Genomic DNA, 17328 nt, shown 5'->3' on the forward strand with positions numbered 1-17328 from the left:
ACACCATCACACTATGGTGTTCCAGGCTGTATTAGTTGTGAAACAATTTCCACAATGTCTTAATTCTGTGCCAAACTCGTAATTCAGATATTCATCTCTATGATCATATCATAGATATTTTATCCTCTTGTCACGACGATCTTTCAACTTCACCCTGAAATTACTTGAACCTTTCAATAATTCAGACTCGTGATTCATCAAGTAAATATACTCAACATCTACTCAAATCATCTGTGAAGTAAGAACATAACGATATCCACTACACGCCTCAGCACTCATTGGACTGCACACATCAAAATGTATTACTTCCAACAAGTTGCTTTCTAGTTCCATTTTACTGAAACCGAGGCTTTCAGTCATCTTGCCCATGTGGTATGATTTGCATGTCTCAAGTGATTCAAAATCAAGTGAGTCCAAACGGTCCATTTGCATGGAGTTTCTTCATGCATATACACCAATAGACATGGTTCGCATGTCTCAAACTTTTCAAAAATGAGTGAGCCCAAAGATCCATCAACATGGAGCTTCTTCATGCGTTTTATACCGATATGACTTAAGTGGCAGTGCCACAAGTAGGTGGTACTATCATTACTATCTTATATCTTTTGGCATGAACATGTGTATCACTACGATCGAGATTCAATAAACCATTCATTTTAGGTGCAAGACCATTGAAGGTATTATTCAAATAAACAGAGTAACTATTATTCTCCTTAAATGAATAACCGTATTGCGATAGACATAATCCAATCATGTCTATGCTCAACGCAAACACCAAATAACAATTATTTAGGTTTAACACCAATCTCGATGGTAGAGGGAGCGTGCGATGCTTGATCATATCAACATTGGAAACACTTCCAACACATATCGTCAGCTCACCTTTAGCTAGTCTCCGTTTATTCCGTAGCTTTTATTTCGAGTTACTAACACTTAGCAACCGAACCGGTATCTAATACCCTGGTGCTACTAGGAGTACTAGTAAAGTACACATCAACACAATGTATATCCAATATACTTCTATCGACCTTGCCAGCCTTCTAATCTACCAAGTATCTAGGGTAATTCTGCTCCAGTGGCTGTTCCCCTTATTACAGAAGCACTTAGTCTCGGGTTTGGGTTCAACCTTGGGTTTCTTCACTAGAGCAGCAGCTGAATTGCCGTTTCATGAAGTATCCCTTCTTGCCCTTGCCCTTCTTGAAACTAGTGGTTTCACCAACCATCAACAATTGATGCTCCTTCTTGATTTCTACTTTTGTGGTGTCAAACATCGCGAATATCTCAAGGATCATCATATATGTCCCTGATATATTATAGTTCATCACGAAGCTCTAGCAGCTTGGTGGTAATGACTTCGGAGAAACATCACTATCTCATCTGGAAGATCAACTCCCACTCGATTCAAATGATTGTTGTACTCAGACAATCTGAGCACAAGCTCAACAATTGAGCTTTTCTCCCTTAGTTTGCAGGCTAAGAAAATCGTCGGAGGTCTTATACCTCTTGACGTGGGCACGAGCCTGAAATCCCAATTTCAGCCCTCGAAACATCTCATATGTTTCGCGACGTTTCAAAACGTCTTCGGTGCCTCAACTCTAAACCGTTTAACTGAACTATCACGTAGTTATCAAAACGTGTATGTCAGATGTTCGCAACATCCACAGACAACGTTCGAGGTTCAGCACACTGAGCGGTGCATTAAGGACATAAGCCTTCTATGAAGCAATGAGGACAATCCTCAGTTTACGGACCTAGTCCGCATAATTGCTACTATCAACTTTCAACTAAATTTTCTCTAGGAACATATCTAAACAGTAGAACTGAAGCGCGAGCTACGACATAATTTGCGAAGACCTTTTGACTATGTTCAGGATAATTAAGTTCATCTTATGAACTCCCACTCAGATAGACATCCCTCTAGTCATCTAAGTGATTACATGATCCGAGTCAACTAGGCCGTGTCCGATCATCACGTGAGACGGACTAGTCAACATCGGTGAACATCTTCATGTTGATCGTATCTACCATACGACTCATGCTCGACCTTTCGGTCTTCTGTGTTCCGAGGCCATGTCTGTACACATGCTAGGCTCGTCAAGTCAACCTAAGTGTTTCGCGTGTGTAAATCTGTCTTACACCCGTTGTATGTGAACGTTAGAATCTATCACACCCGATCATCACGTGGTGCTTCGAAACAACGAACTGTCGCAACGGTGCACAGTTAGGGGGAACACTTTCTTGAAATTTTAATGAGGGATCATCTTATTTACTACCATCGTTCTAAGCAAATAAGATGTATAAACATGATAAACATCACATGCAATCAAATAGTGACATGATATGGCCAATATCACTTTGCTCCTTTTGATCTCCATCTTCGGGGCTCCATGATCATCATCGTCACCGGCATGACACCATGATCTCCATCATCATGATCTCCATCATCGTGTCTTCATGAAGTTGTCTCGCCAACTATTACTTCTACTACTACAGCTAACGGTTAGCAATAAAGTAAAGTAATTACATGACGTTTATGTTGACACGCAGGTCATAAATAAATTAAGACAACTCCTATGGCTCCTGCCGGTTGTCATACTCATCGACATGCAAGTCGTGATTCCTATTACAAGAACATGATCAATCTCATACATCACATATATCATTCATCACATCCTTTGGCCATATCACATCACATAGCATACCCTGCAAAAACAAGTTAGACGTCCTCTAATTGTTGTTTGCATGTTTTACGTGGCTGCTATGGGTTTCTAGCAAGAACGTTTCTTACCTACATAAAAACCACAATGTGATATGCCAATTGCTATTTACCCTTCATAAGGACCCTTTTCATCGAATCCGATCCGACTAAAGTGGGAGAGACAGACACCCGCCAGCCACCTTATGCAACTAGTGCATGTTTGTCGGTGGAACCGGTCTCACGTAAGCGTACGTGTAAGGTTGGTCCGGGCCGCTTCATCCCACGATGCCGCCGAATCAAGATTGGACTAGTAACGGTAAGAATATTGAACAAAATCAACGCCCACAACTACTTTGTGTTCTACTCGTGCATAGAATCTACGCAATAGACATAGCTCATGATGCCACTGTTGGGTAACGTAGCAGAAATTCAAAATTTTCCTACGTGTCACCAAGATCTATCTATGGAGAAACTAGCAACGAGGGGAAGGAGAGTGCATCTACATACCCTTGTAGATCGCTAAGCGGAAGCGTTCAAGTGAACGGGGTTGATGGAGTCGTACTCGTCGTGATCCAAATCACCGATGATCCTAGTGCCGAACGGACGGCACCTCCGCGTTCAACACACGTACAGCCCGGTGACGTCTCCCACGCCTTGATCTAGCAAGGAGAGAGGGGGAGGTTGAGGAAGACTCCATCCAGCAGCAGCACAACGGTGTGGTGGTGATGGAGGAGCGTGGCAATCCTGCAGGGCTTAGCCAAGCACCACGGGAGAGGAGAAGGACTTGGGAGAAGGGGAGGGCTGCACCAGAACATTGGTATGGCTGCCCTCCCACCCCCCACATATATATAGGGGCAAGGGAGAGGGGGGGAGGCTCAGCCTTGGCCCTTCCTCCAAGGAAGGGTGAGGCTAGGAGGAGTCCCTCCTCCCCAAGGCACCTCGGAGGTGCCTTCCCCCCTTAGGACTCTTCCTATCCCTCATCTCTTGGCGCATGGGCCTCTTGGGGCTGGTGCCCTTGGCCCATATAGGCCAAGGCGCACCCCCTACAGCCCATGTGGCCCCCCGGGGCAGGTGGCCCCACCCGGTGGGCCCCCGGGACCCTTCCGGTGGTCCCGGTACAATACCGGTGACCCCGAAACTTGTCCTGATGGCCGAAATAGGACTTCCTATATATAAATCTTTACCTCCGGACCATTCCGGAACTCCTCGTGACGTCCGGGATCTCATCCGGGACTCCGAACAACATTCGGTAACCACATACAAACTTCCTTTATAACCCTAGCGTCATCGAACCTTAAGTGTGTAGACCCTACGGGTTCGGGAGACCATGCAGACATGACCGAGACGTTCTCCGGTCAATAACCAACAGCGGGATCTGGATACCCATGTTGGCTCCCACATGTTCAACGATGATCTCATCGGATGAACCACGATGTCAAGGACTTAATCAATCCCGTATACAATTCCCTTTGTCTAGCGGTACGATACTTGCCCGAGATTCGATCGTCGGTATCCCGATACCTTGTTCAATCTCGTTACCGGCAAGTCTCTTTACTCGTTCCGTAACACATCATCCCGTGATCAACTCCTTGATCACATTGTGCACATTATGATGATGTCCTACCGAGTGGGCCCAGAGATACCTCTCCGTCACACGGAGTGACAAATCCCAGTCTCGATTCGTGCCAACCCAACAGACACTTTCGGAGATACCTGTAGTGTACCTTTATAGCCACCCAGTTACGTTGTGACGTTTGGCACACCCAAAGTATTCCTATGGTATCTGGGAGTTGCACAATCTCATGGTCTAAGGAAATGATACTTGACATTAGAAAAGCTTTAGCATACGAACTACCCGATCTAGTGCTATGCTTAGGATTGGGTCTTGTCCATCACATCATTCTCCTAATGATGTGATCCCGTTATCAACGACATCCAATGTCCATGGTCAGGAAACCGTAACCATCTATTGATCAACGAGCTAGTCAACTAGAGGCTTACTAGGGACATGGTGTTGTCTATGTATCCACACATGTATCTGAGTTTCCTATCAATACAATTCTAGCATGGAAAATAAACGATTATCATGAACAAGGAAATATAATAATAACCAATTTATTATTGCCTCTAGGGCATATTTCCAACACTCCTCCACTTCTTTATATACGGGGGCAGGGGGCACCCCATAGACACACAAGTTGATCCACATGATCGTTCCTTAGCCGTGTGCGGTGCCCCTGCCACCATATTCCACCTTGATCATATCGTTGTAGTGCTTAGGCGAAGCCCTACGTCGGTAGAACATCATCATCGTCACCACGCCGTCGTGCTGACGGAACTCCTCCCCGACGCTTTGCTGGATCGGAGCCCGGGGATCGTCATCGAGCTGTACGTGTGCTAAGAACTCGGAGGTGCCGGAGAAACGGTGCTTGGATCGGTCGGATCGGGAAGACATACGACTACTTCCTCTACGTTGTGTCAACGCTTCCGTAGTCGGTCTGCGTGGGTACGTAGATACACTCTCCCCTCTCGTTGCTGTGCATCACCATGATCTTGCGTGTGCGTAGGAAATTTTTTGAAATTACTATGTTCCCCAACATAATCCTTCCCATAGGTTTATTAATAGTAGAATCCGCAAGATGCAAGTTTAAAGAGAAATCATCAAAATCGCGGAAATCTAGAAAATCACACAAAGTTTTGGGGATAGTGGAGACACTAGCACCCAAATCACACAAAGCATAAAACTCATGATCTTTAATTTTAATTTTAATAGTTGGTTTCCACTCATCATAGAGTTTTCTAGGGATAGAAACTTTCAACTCAAGTTTCTCTTCAGAAGATTGCAAGGCATCAACAATATGTTCGGTGAAGGCTTTCTTTTGACTATAAGCATGTGGAGAATTTAGCACGGATTGCAACAAGGAAATACAATCAATTAAAGAGCAACTTTCATAATTAAATTCCTTGAAATCCAATATAGTGGGTTTAGCAACATGTAGGTTTTTATTTCTTTCAATCCCACTTTCATCACTTTCATCATAAAGATCTAAATACTCCGAATTTTTAGAACGCCTTCTAGGTGAAGGAAGATCATATTCAGTTTCATCAAGATTCATATTGCAAAACAAAGATTTGATAGGGGACACATCAATAACTTTTAGATCTTCATCTTGATTTTCATAGGAATTGGAAGAACACGCTTTAATAAAGTCATCTTTGGAAGCACGCATCCTAGCGGTTCTTTCCTTGCACTCATCAATGGAAATTCTCATGGCTTTGAGAGACTCATTGATATCATGCTTAGGAGGAATAGATCTAAGCTTGAAAGAATCAACCTCAAGAGAAATTCTATCAACGTTCCTAGCCAAATCATCAACTTTAAGCAATTTCTCTTCAAGCAAAGCATTAAAATTCTTTTGTGAATTCATAAACTCTTTAACACTATTCTCAAATTCAGAGGGCATCTTATTATAATTTTCATAAGAGTTGTTGTAGGAATTTCCATAATTATTAGAAGGATTACTAGGATATGGCCTAGGATTAAAATTCCCTCTATAAGCGTTGTTACCAAAATTATTCCTACCAACAAAATTCTCATCCATAGATTCATTGTTATTCTCAATCAAAGTAGACAAAGGCATATCATTAGGATCAGAAGAAACACTCTTGGTAGTAAATAATTTCATAAGTTCATCCATCTTTCCACTCAAAACATTGATTTCTTCTATCGCATGCACTTTTTTATTAGAAGATCTTTCAGTATGCCATTGAGAATAATTAACCATAATATTATCTAGGAGTTTAGTAGCATCTCCTAAAGTGATTTCCATAAAAGTGCCTCCCGCGGCCGAATCTAAAAGATTTCTAGAAGCAAAATTCAATCCGGCATAAAATTTTTGTATAATCATCCACAAATTCAAACCATGAGTAGGGAAATTACGTATCATTAATTTCATTCTCTCCCAAGCTTGTGCAACATGTTCATGATCAAGTTGCTTAAAATTCATAATGTCGTTTCTAAGAGAGATGATCTTAGCGGGAGGAAAATACTTAGAGATAAAAGCATCTTTGCACTTGTTCCAAGAATCAATACTATTTTTAGGCAAAGATGAAAACCAAGCTTTAGCACGAGCTAAGTGAAAAAGGAAATAGCTTCAATTTAAAGACATCATTATCGACATCTTTTTTATTTTGCATATCACATAAATCAACGAAGCTATTCAGATGAGTAGCGGCATCTTCACAAGGAAGGCAGGCGAATTGATCTTTCATAACAAGATTCAACAAAGCAGTATTGATTTCACAAGATTCAGTATTGGCAAGAGGAGCAATCGGAGTGCTAAGGAAATCATTATTGTTGGTATTGGTGAAGTCACACAATTTGGTAGTATCTTGAGCCATCGCGACAAACAAGCAATCCAACACACGAGCAAACAAAAGGCAAGCGAGAAAAAGGCAAACAGAGAAGGAGAAGGAGAAGGATAAGGAGAAGGAGAAGGAGAAGGAGAAGAAGAAGGAGAGGGCAAATAAAACGGCAAGGGTGAAGTGGGGGAGAGGAAAACGAGAGGCAAATGGCAACTAATGTAATGCGGGAGATAGGGATTGTGATGGGTACTTGGTATGTTGACTTTTTGCGTAGACTCCCCGGCAACGGCGTCAGAAATTCTTCTTGCTACCTCTTGAGCTTGCGTTGGTTTTCCCCGAAGAGGAAAGGATGATGCAGCAGAGTAGCGTAAGTATTTCCCTCAGGTTTTGAGAACCAAGGTATCAATCCAGTAGGAGGCCACGCGCAAGTCCCTCATACCTACACAACACAAAGAGCTCAACGCAACCAACGCGATTAGGGGTTGTCAATCCCTTCACGGTCACTTACGAAAGCGAGATCCGATAGATAATATTTTTGGTATTTTTGGTATAGAGATGCAAAGTGAAAATTAAAAGACAAAGTAAAGACAAAGCAAGATTAAAGTGATGGAGATTGATATGATGAGAATAGACCCGGGGGCCATAGGTTTCACTAGTGGCTTCTCTCAAGAGCATAAGTATTCTACGGTGGGTGAACAAATTACTGTTGAGCAATTGACAGAATTGAGCATAGTTATGAGAATATCTAGGCATGATCATGTATATAGGCATCACGTTCGTGACAAGTAGGTCGAAACGATTCTGCATCTACTATTTTATTCCACTCATCGACTGCCATCCAGCATGCATCTAGAGTATTAAGTTAAAAAACAGAGTAACGCTTTAAGCAAGATGACATGATGTAGAGAGATAAATTCATGCAATATGAAATAAACCCCATCTTGTTATCCTCGATGACAACGATACAATACGTGTCTTGCTGCCCCTTCTGTCACTGGGAAAGAACACTGCAAGATCGAACCCAAAGCTAAGCACTTCTCCCATGGCAAGAACTACCAATCTAGTTGGCCAAACCAAACGGATAATTCGAAGAGACTTGCAAAGATAACCAGTCATACATAAAAGAATTCAGAGAAGATTCAAATATTGTTCATAGATAGACTTGATCATAAACCCACAATTCATCGGTCTCAACAAACACACCGCAAAAAGAAGAAGGTTACATCGAATAGATCTCCACGAGAGAGGGGGAGAACATTGTATTGAGATCCAAAAAGAGATAAGAAGCCATCTAGCTAATAACTATGGACCCGAAGGTTTGAGGTAAACTACTCACACTTCATCGGAGAGGCTATGATGATGTAGAAGCCCTCCGTGATGACGGCCCTCTCCGGTGGAGCTCCGGAACAGGCCCCAAGATGGGATCTCGTGGATACAGAAAGTTGCGGCGGTGGAATTAGGTTTTTGGCTCCGTATCTGTTTGTTTGGGGGTACGTGGGTATATATAGGAGGAAGAAGTACGTCGGTGGAGCTTCGAGGGGCCCACGAGGCAGGGGGCGCGCCCTGGGGGGGGGGCGCCCCCCACCCTCGTGACCGCCTCGTCGATGCCTTGGCGTAGGGTCCAAGTCTCCTGGGTCTTATCCGGTGAGAAAATCACGTTCCAAAAAGAATTTTTCTGTTTGGACTCCGTTTGATATTCCGTTCTTCGAAACACTGAAATATGCAAAAAAAAAACAACAATTCTGTGCTGGGCCTCCGGTTAATAGGTTAGTCCCAAAAATAATATAAAAGTAGAAAATAAAGCCCAATATAGTCCAAAACAGTAGATAATATAGCATGGAGCAATCAAAAATTATAGATACGTTGGAGACGTATCAGAGGGCGGTCAAGGCAATGGCAAAAGACCAAAGCCGGGCGGTGCATGCCATGGCCGGACTTTCCACAAAGGAGGTGAAAGACGAGGAGGGCGACCGATCGGACAACTCCAGCAGTGAGAAGACCTGCCTCGATTCGTTCTGCGTGTTCGACCGCTACTGCGGCAAGGACGACGGGAAGGGCAAGGGCAAGGCCTACCATTGATGAACTTCTCCGGGCAACGTTTTGTTCGTAGTTAGTAGGGTATGTCAATTTTTTCTAGTCCGATTTTAGCTAGATACAACGTTTCATGAGCTAGTACAACATTGATTCTACATAATTAGAGAATTAGTGGGTTGTGGAGACGTAAAGATATGTGCAACATACACCCGGCATGAATGTGTTAGATCCATTGAAGAAGACTCTGGCACAAAAGGAACATGATTTAACCCATAATACCATAATTGTAAAGTCTATTAGCATTCACTGATTATTGACACTACTGTCAGTGGGAATCTGATTGAAATATGATCTGAAGACAATAATAAAGTTGTTATCTTTCTATTTCCAAGTTCACAATTAAGTTTATATTTTAATCCTAGAAGTGCATTGGATCTTAAATGTGTGAGATTCAGGGACAAACAAATCCTTAGTTAGGCCTCTATACTAGCTCATTTATTGTTGATGGTTATGTTTTCCTGGCCATGAGCATAGTTAATGTGATGAGGATGCCGATAATGATGAGAACGATGAGAACACATTATTAGGGTAACAATGGTGTTGGATAGACTGAACTTATGAGATACTATGAGATCACATACCAACACCAATATATTGTCGTTTCTTTCTCATAACTAGCATAGTACCCGTGCTTTGCTATGAAACTACAGAAAAAGTAAAACATAAATTGTTCATATTTTACAATGGGATAATAGGAATAAATAGCTTCCCAAATAAATATGTTGGTTTTCTATAAATCATCAGTTCTGTCCAATGTCATTACGACACCCTAGACAACAATTCAATGCATATTAGTACCTTTAGAGCTTAATTTCAGATTCTCATGCTTGATTAAAAAAATGTCCAAAACTCCAAAGTGCTACTCCAAATATTAGGAAACATATGAATGACAAATATACGTACCATGCATGTCACATTTTTCATGGTACAATGCATCTGGATGAGTTGGTTATGCGTTCAAATATGTTGTCACATTTTGTATATGTGCGAACAATTCCCACTTTTTTCTAGACGGCAAGGAGTAGGACACTCTTTTTTTGCGAGGATAACTTCCAATCTATTCATAAATTGTCAAGGTAGCACAAAGAACACTAGAAGTAAAAAAATAAATCTAGGTCTGTAGACCACCTAGCGACGACTACTAGCACTGGAGCGAGCCGAATGCACGCCGCCGTCTTCGCCCCTCCCTCATCGGGGCCGGGCAAACCTTGTTGTAGTAGACAATCAGAAAGTCGTCGTGCTAAGGCCCCATGGGACCAGCGCACCAGAACATCAATCGCCGTCGGTGAAGAGAAGCGTATATCGGAAGGATCCAACCTGTAGACACACGAACACAGATGAACAAAGACAAGATCCACGTGGATCCACCAAAGACAAACGCCGACCGAATCCTACGAGATCCGTCGGAGACAAACCTCCACGTGCCCTCTAACGATGCTAGAAACACCACTGGGAAGGAGACAGGGCGAGGAGAATCTTATTCCATCTCCAGAGAGCCGCCGCTTCCTAGCCTCTTTGAGTAGGACACAAACCGTAACCAAACTCAAAAGAGCATGAAAAAATGAAATCCACCCACCGGCAAGGGCCGGGATCCACCACACCTCCATGGCCCTAAGATCACAGGAGACGATGTAGAGACCGGCGGCGGCACTGGCGGGAGGCACGAGAAACCCTACCCAAAGAGCCTTTTTCTTTACGTGGAAGAAAAGCAATTAAGGAGTAGGGCACTTGTAGGAGACATGTTGGGTTCTACTACCATCAACCCAAATTCTTTTTATTTTGGCTACTATTGTAGTGTCCTACATGTAAGAGGAGGAGGTGGAGGAGTGAACTCACCACTAACTCAACTATTTAGAAGTAGGAAAGATAGTGTTAGCGTTTACTCACATCCTTAGGCTATTAGAATATTGTAGACCTAGATATGAGATGGTTTCGTTGGGGTTTTCAAACATTTACATTGTAACTAAGGGTAACTTTCGGGAACACCAGAAAATATGTCATGGTCCTAAATATTTCAATAGTGGGATTTGCCCTTCTGTCAATCGGGAGATACACTCTGGGCTCACTCGGTATTATGGTGTCCAACATCTTCTGGCTAAACATAGTGACTAAGGTGCTAGTCACAAGGATACCATAATCAAGAAATGAGAAAGGAATACAAGCCGGTAAGGAGGATAACTAGGTATAGTGAGAAAGGTGTTTGATCACGGGGATAACATAAAAATCTCTCCACGGGTTTTCTAATGTATCGCGAGGCAACGAGAATTGTATGCGACAACAAAAGGTTCGCTCGATTATTATATTGGTCGATATGTGGGATTTATTATGGGTGTCCAGATCCCGATAATAATTATTGACTGGAAGGTGTTCCAGACATGTTGACATATTTTTGAACCGGTAAGGTCACACACTTGATGACTAGTGGTACGGAAAGGTACTCTGAGATAATGAGAATCGGAGAGAAGGGTTGTAACAGTGTTTTGGATCACGTGAAAGTGTTTCAGGAGGTCCCAGGCATGTGGCGGTGATGCCCAGGAGTGTGCTTGACATGTATCCGAAGGCCACAAAAACATATGGAGGAGTCCAAAGGGTTCCAGGACCTTTTTAAATACGGAGGGTCCTTAGCATGGTTTTCACTTTCAGTGAGATTTCGGTGAAATTCACTGAATTTCAGTAATTTCAGCAGACACTGAAATATTACGTTTCGACCAAAATATTTCAGCAATTTCAGTATAGCACAACAATTCCAATTTTTTCAAAATATTTTTAAATTTTTTAATATTTTTAATTGAATTCAAGTGAATATTTCGGTCATTTGGCTGAAATGGAAACTGAAATCACTGAAATTCACTGAATTTCAGTGATTTCGGTTGGTGCTGAAATTTTTCTGAAACTGAAATTGAAAACCATGGTCCTTAGTAGGACGACCCCCCAGAATTAGGGGGCAAGGCACCACAAGGGCCCAAGTCTTCCGGCCCCACTTGCCTAGGAGGACTGCACCTTCTAGGTCTGCAACCCCCCTCTCCCCTCCGTCCACCCATATATAAGTGGGAGGGGGAGTTCTAGGAGGGCAACACAAGCTTATCCGGCCGACCACCTTGCAGCCACATCCCATATCTCTTTCTATGAGCTAAAATTCATCTAGGTTGAGACGCCGCCAAGCTGCCCCTCTCTCTCTCTCTCTCTCTCTCTCTCTCTCTCTCTCTCTCTCTCTTGTTTTTCGTGCTAGTTTCAATATTCCGGTAACAGTAGTTATCTCAGAGGTGTTGTCTTCTTCAACACTAGATCGGTTGATCGCCACGGAGAAAATTCTCATGGCTACGAGGTAAAACCAAGCTGCGGGAATTTACAAGCTTCACCAACCCTCCTTCCTCTTTCGCTGCATTGATTGTTGGTGAGATCATTGTTACGTGCAACCTCCGATAGCTAGTGTTCTTGGGCATGATAAAATTTTGTTGTGTAGCACGTTTCCCATCAGCTGGGAGCGGCGATCACGATTGCTAGAACCGGGTGGAGCCGAGAGGGGGGATTTTTCATTCTGAACTGGTGTGGGGCGGGGTGGGGGTGAGGAAGACGGCGACCGACGCGCTTGATCGTACGACATACAGCAAACCAGTCAAGCGGCTCGTAGGGCCACACTAATGCGAGTTGCGGCATCAATTAAAGAGAGGCAAGTAGTAGGACGTATGTATTTCACATGCTCAACAAATTACACACAACAAATTAGAATACCACGGATATACTGTTGGCATCTATATCTATCCATCAAGGTGGTGTGCGCACGTGCACTGATGTACATAACATGCGTTTGGAGACGCAAAGTAAAGCTGGCAGTTTTTGACAGTAAGCAACAACGGTCTCAGTCAGTCTTTGGGGAGGTCCAGAAGCCGAGCTGCCTCCGTTGATGGAGCTGGTACCCCGACGCTGATACGCAGCTCCTCACGGTTCATGGCTTCTACCTGGATGCAGGTGAACTTATGGAACGCTTCATAGAGAATCCACCGGTAAGGTCCTTTGCGGCGGTGATTATCTAAGATCCGGATATGCAGCTCCTCAACACCCTGCTGCACCTCCACGAAGTCGTATGCGACGCAGACCACCATGTGGTTCACCGCGCCGATCTCCCCACGGTAGACGTAGTTGTTCTCGGTAAACTTGTAGTTGGGCCCCGCAAAGAGTGCTCCGAGAATTGGCCCCGTCTCCCGTATCATGGTAGCGATCTCCAGCTTCGGAGATTCCACTCTGGCGTGAACCGAGTAGGCGACGAAGCGGAGCACGCAGCTCTCCCAGCCGGGGACATCCTGTGTCCGTAATCCGACATGGTTCATGACCTTGAGCACGGGGTCTCGCCCTCCCCCTACAACTGGCGTCCAGGCCTCGGCCCTCGCACAAGCCAGCTTCATGTAATCCAGGTCAGGATCCAGCTCATAGGGGAAACTGCCTGCTCCATAGCGGCGCTCAAAGCCGAGACGGTGCAGCGCGTGAATACAGGTTGCGCTCGCGCAGATCACGCACGAACCTGCAGTGTATATGGAGTATGGGGAGCCGAAAAAATTGACATGTACATCATTAGTCCCTTTATTGTTTTTCCCTAGACACCAAAATGGAGAACGAAAGGAACATATTTGAGAGACGAGGCTTACCATCATATTTCCCGTTAGCATCAGGCCGCTGATGCATGGGCGGCCCCATTAGACTTTCCCATGACCATGATCCGGGTATCCGGTCCCAGGCAGCTAGGGATATACAATGTCCTTGGCAGAGCCACGAGCGTAGCGCCATCATCCAATAACTCCATGGAACTTGGCGGAGGGTGCGCAGGCGTGACGGCGGGACGCCGCCATCCCTTGGCTGCACAAGGAAAATATCCGAGGCCGCCCCAAGTCCGTCATCTGAACAAAGAAGCATTAATTCTCAGCTCAGGCTATAATCTAGAATTTCTAGCTAGCTAATACGAATATTGCTTATATCCACCGCAGTTGCAGCGGCATTCTTATGAAAGGAGACATATGATTCAGAGTAAAGTAGAATTTCACCAACATGCATGTGCAATTGTGCATACAGAACCGCTAAGCTAGCTGCTTTACAACATTTGAACCTCTAGCTTGCATATGATTCCCAAATTACCTAGCTTATATGCGTGAACTAGTCTAGACGATATAGCTAGCATGAGACCCCAGTAAATAACTAGCCACGATCCATCCATCTTTTACTAACTATTGTACTCCTAGTCCTAATAAAACTCCTGTGAAAGAAGGTCTAACATTCAGAGCACAATAACAGCTAGCAGCTTGCAAAACTTGAACCATGCAGGCATATATATGATGCCGAAAGTACGTACGTGGTTCCATGCATATATGTAGCATCAGACCCAAGCTCAACAACTAAACAACTAACAGCAAGCCATCTTTTACTACTTATGATTACACTCCTAGCAGAAAAGTAGCACCTACAACACTAGAGGAAATCAGGAGCGAGGTGGGGGGGCAGGCTCTCACCTGAGTTTGCGGAGTAGCCTCTGTGGGACACGACAAGCGGACGGTCGCCATCAGCTTCGGCCGACCGGACGCAGGAACGGCGGCGAATTATCCAGCCGACGCCACGGACGCGAAACGCTCCATCCGTCGGAAACATAGTGCAGCGAATGTAGTACATGTCTGCCCGAACATTGGTGGGGCGCTGCCGCACTAGACGGACTGGCGCAGCCTCCTCGCTCGAGCATCCAACCTCGAGTAGGGTCTGCCATCGAATCGCAAAGAATTGAGGATTGTGATGTAATTGATGTTCAGCAGATCAAATAACCATGCTTTGAAAGTAGAAGCGGCAACTGGATAAGCTAACTCACCGGAGGTTCCTTTTCCGGGATGGGCTCGACGATCCAGTACGCCATGACGCTCAAATCTTGGAAGCTTGGGGCCTCCTGCCGCTCGTCCATGAAGCACGGCACCGGCGCACCAGCACCACCCACACCCAGTGCGGCGAGCGAGCGGCAGCAGGCGGTGCTGGAGCGCAGCCCGTTCCCGTAGCAGCCGTGCGTCGTGCAGCGCCTGCGGAGGTCGGCGCCCTCCTCGCACTCGTCGGCGGGGAGGTGCGTGCCACCTGTCGCCGGTGTGCTTGAGACGGCGGGGTAGCGGCGGTAGGGGGCGCCCGGGGCGGCGGGGTAGCGGCGGAGGGGGGCGCCCGGGGCGGCGAGGTCGCGGCCGTAGGGTTCGCCCGCCGCGGCGGTGTAGCGGCCGTAGGGGGCGCCCGGGGCGGTGGGGTAGCGGCCGTAGGGGGCGCCCGGGGCGGCGAGGTAGCGGCCGTAGGGGTCGCCCGGGGCGGCGAGGTAGCGGCCGTAGGAGTCGCCCGCCGTGGCGGGGTAGCGGCCGTAGGGGTCGCCCGCCGCGGCGGTGTAGCGGCCGTAGGGGTCGCCCGGGGCGGCGAGGTAGCGGCCATAGGAGTCGCCCGCCGTGGCGGGGTAGCGGCCGTAGGGGTCGCCCGGGGCGGCGGGGTAGCCGCCGTAGGTGTCGCCCGCCGCGGCGGGGTAGCAGCCGTAGGGGTCGCCCGGGGCGGCGGGGTAGCCGCCGTAGGTGTCGCCCGGGGCGGCGGGGTAGCGGCCGTAGGGGTCGCCCGGGGCGGCGCGGTAGCCGCCGTAGGTGTCGCCCGCCGCGGCGGGGTAGCGGCCGTAGGGGTCGCCCGGGGCGGCGAGGTAGCGGCCGTAGGGGTCGCCCGCCGTGGCGGGGTAGCGGCCGTAGGGGTCGCCCGGGGCGGCGGGGTAGCCGCCGTAGGTGTCACCCGCCGCGGCGGGGTAGCAGCCGTAGGGGGCGCCCGGGGCGGCGGGGTAGCGGCCGTAGAAGGCGCCTGCAGCGGCGGGGTAGCTGACCGGAGGCGCGTCAAGCGTCGGCGGCCGCAACTGGTGTCCGTGGTGGAATTCTTCTTCCATCGATAGCTGCGCGGGGGAGGTTGGTTGCGGCCTTGCGGGAGATCTGTTTCGGCGGCGATTATATTGATCTCGACGATCGTCCGTGGAGGTTCTTGGCTTCTTGCGAGGTAGCAGTGGAAGAGGGTCGCGGGGAGAGGCTGCCGTTGGAAAATCCGTATGTTCATAGACAAGTCGGTGCGGGGAATTGGCCTATTTTCTTTTTCTTTTTTTATCTCATTTTTCTTTCATGATGAAAGGAGCCACCATACATATATAATATAAAAAAACTTTTACGAAATGCAGCCATTCTGATTTCCTTCAAGTAAGAGAAATAATATTTTAGAGTAGACGAGCCCCTAGATTTGCCTCCCATCCGCCTGCCGCTCCAACAGCTAGGGATGGGACGGGAATCTCGGTGCCTTCGCTCCTGTTAATAGTTTAAGTTAGGATTTATTTTTTAGTCGCGGTTGCGGCTCTCGGACGCATGACGGTGCTTCTTTTTCAAGTTTGTCTTTCGGTTTTCAATCCTCCTTGAGTTCATTCATCTGGACAAAGTCGACGGAGCTCCGTCATAAATTCATGTGTTCTCCGTGAGACCGTGAGGGTTGTGTCTCTCGTCGTGTGGCGAGATATGATGTCAGGTACTACATATTTATTCAAGGGTTCAACGACGATGACTGCGGCTCCAGCACTGGTGCTTAGAGGCATGTGCATGAAGACTTTCTGACTATCATCGATAAGGTCAAGCTCACCCGGTAGGAGAGCGATGACAATCGCGCATCGATGGCTCGTTCTTGCGGTGGTATTTGGTTGTTCCCCTACTAGAATCTGGTTTTGTGCAGAGTTTCAAGAGTGAAATGCGTGGCTAGTCCACAAACTCAAACTGATTGCACAGTTTTGGCCATCAACTCAGAAAATGATCAGATTTAGTCCACAAACTCATTTTCATGAACAAATAAGGCCAAAACTGATTAGAGATGAGAAAAACCGAACACATGGCTGCTACGTCAGCAGCTCGTAGACCGTTCGTGAACTAATAGTTTTATAAAGAGACTTATATGCAAACTTGTCAGTTTTCTAAACTATCTTAGCTAAGGGCAACTCTAACCGATTCTCTAAAAGACTATAAGGGAGTAAAATTTCTGGTTTACTCCCTTAGAGCCCACCTAGCCGATCCCTTAAAAGACTTAGTGGAGTAAAAAATTTACTCCACCTCCCTATTTCCCCTAAACTTACTCCATCCCGCCACCGCCGAGTAAAACCGGCGCCT

This window comes from Triticum aestivum, chromosome 2D (genome assembly GCF_018294505.1).
Source record: "Triticum aestivum cultivar Chinese Spring chromosome 2D, IWGSC CS RefSeq v2.1, whole genome shotgun sequence".
NCBI classification, from domain to species: Eukaryota; Viridiplantae; Streptophyta; class Magnoliopsida; order Poales; family Poaceae; genus Triticum; species Triticum aestivum.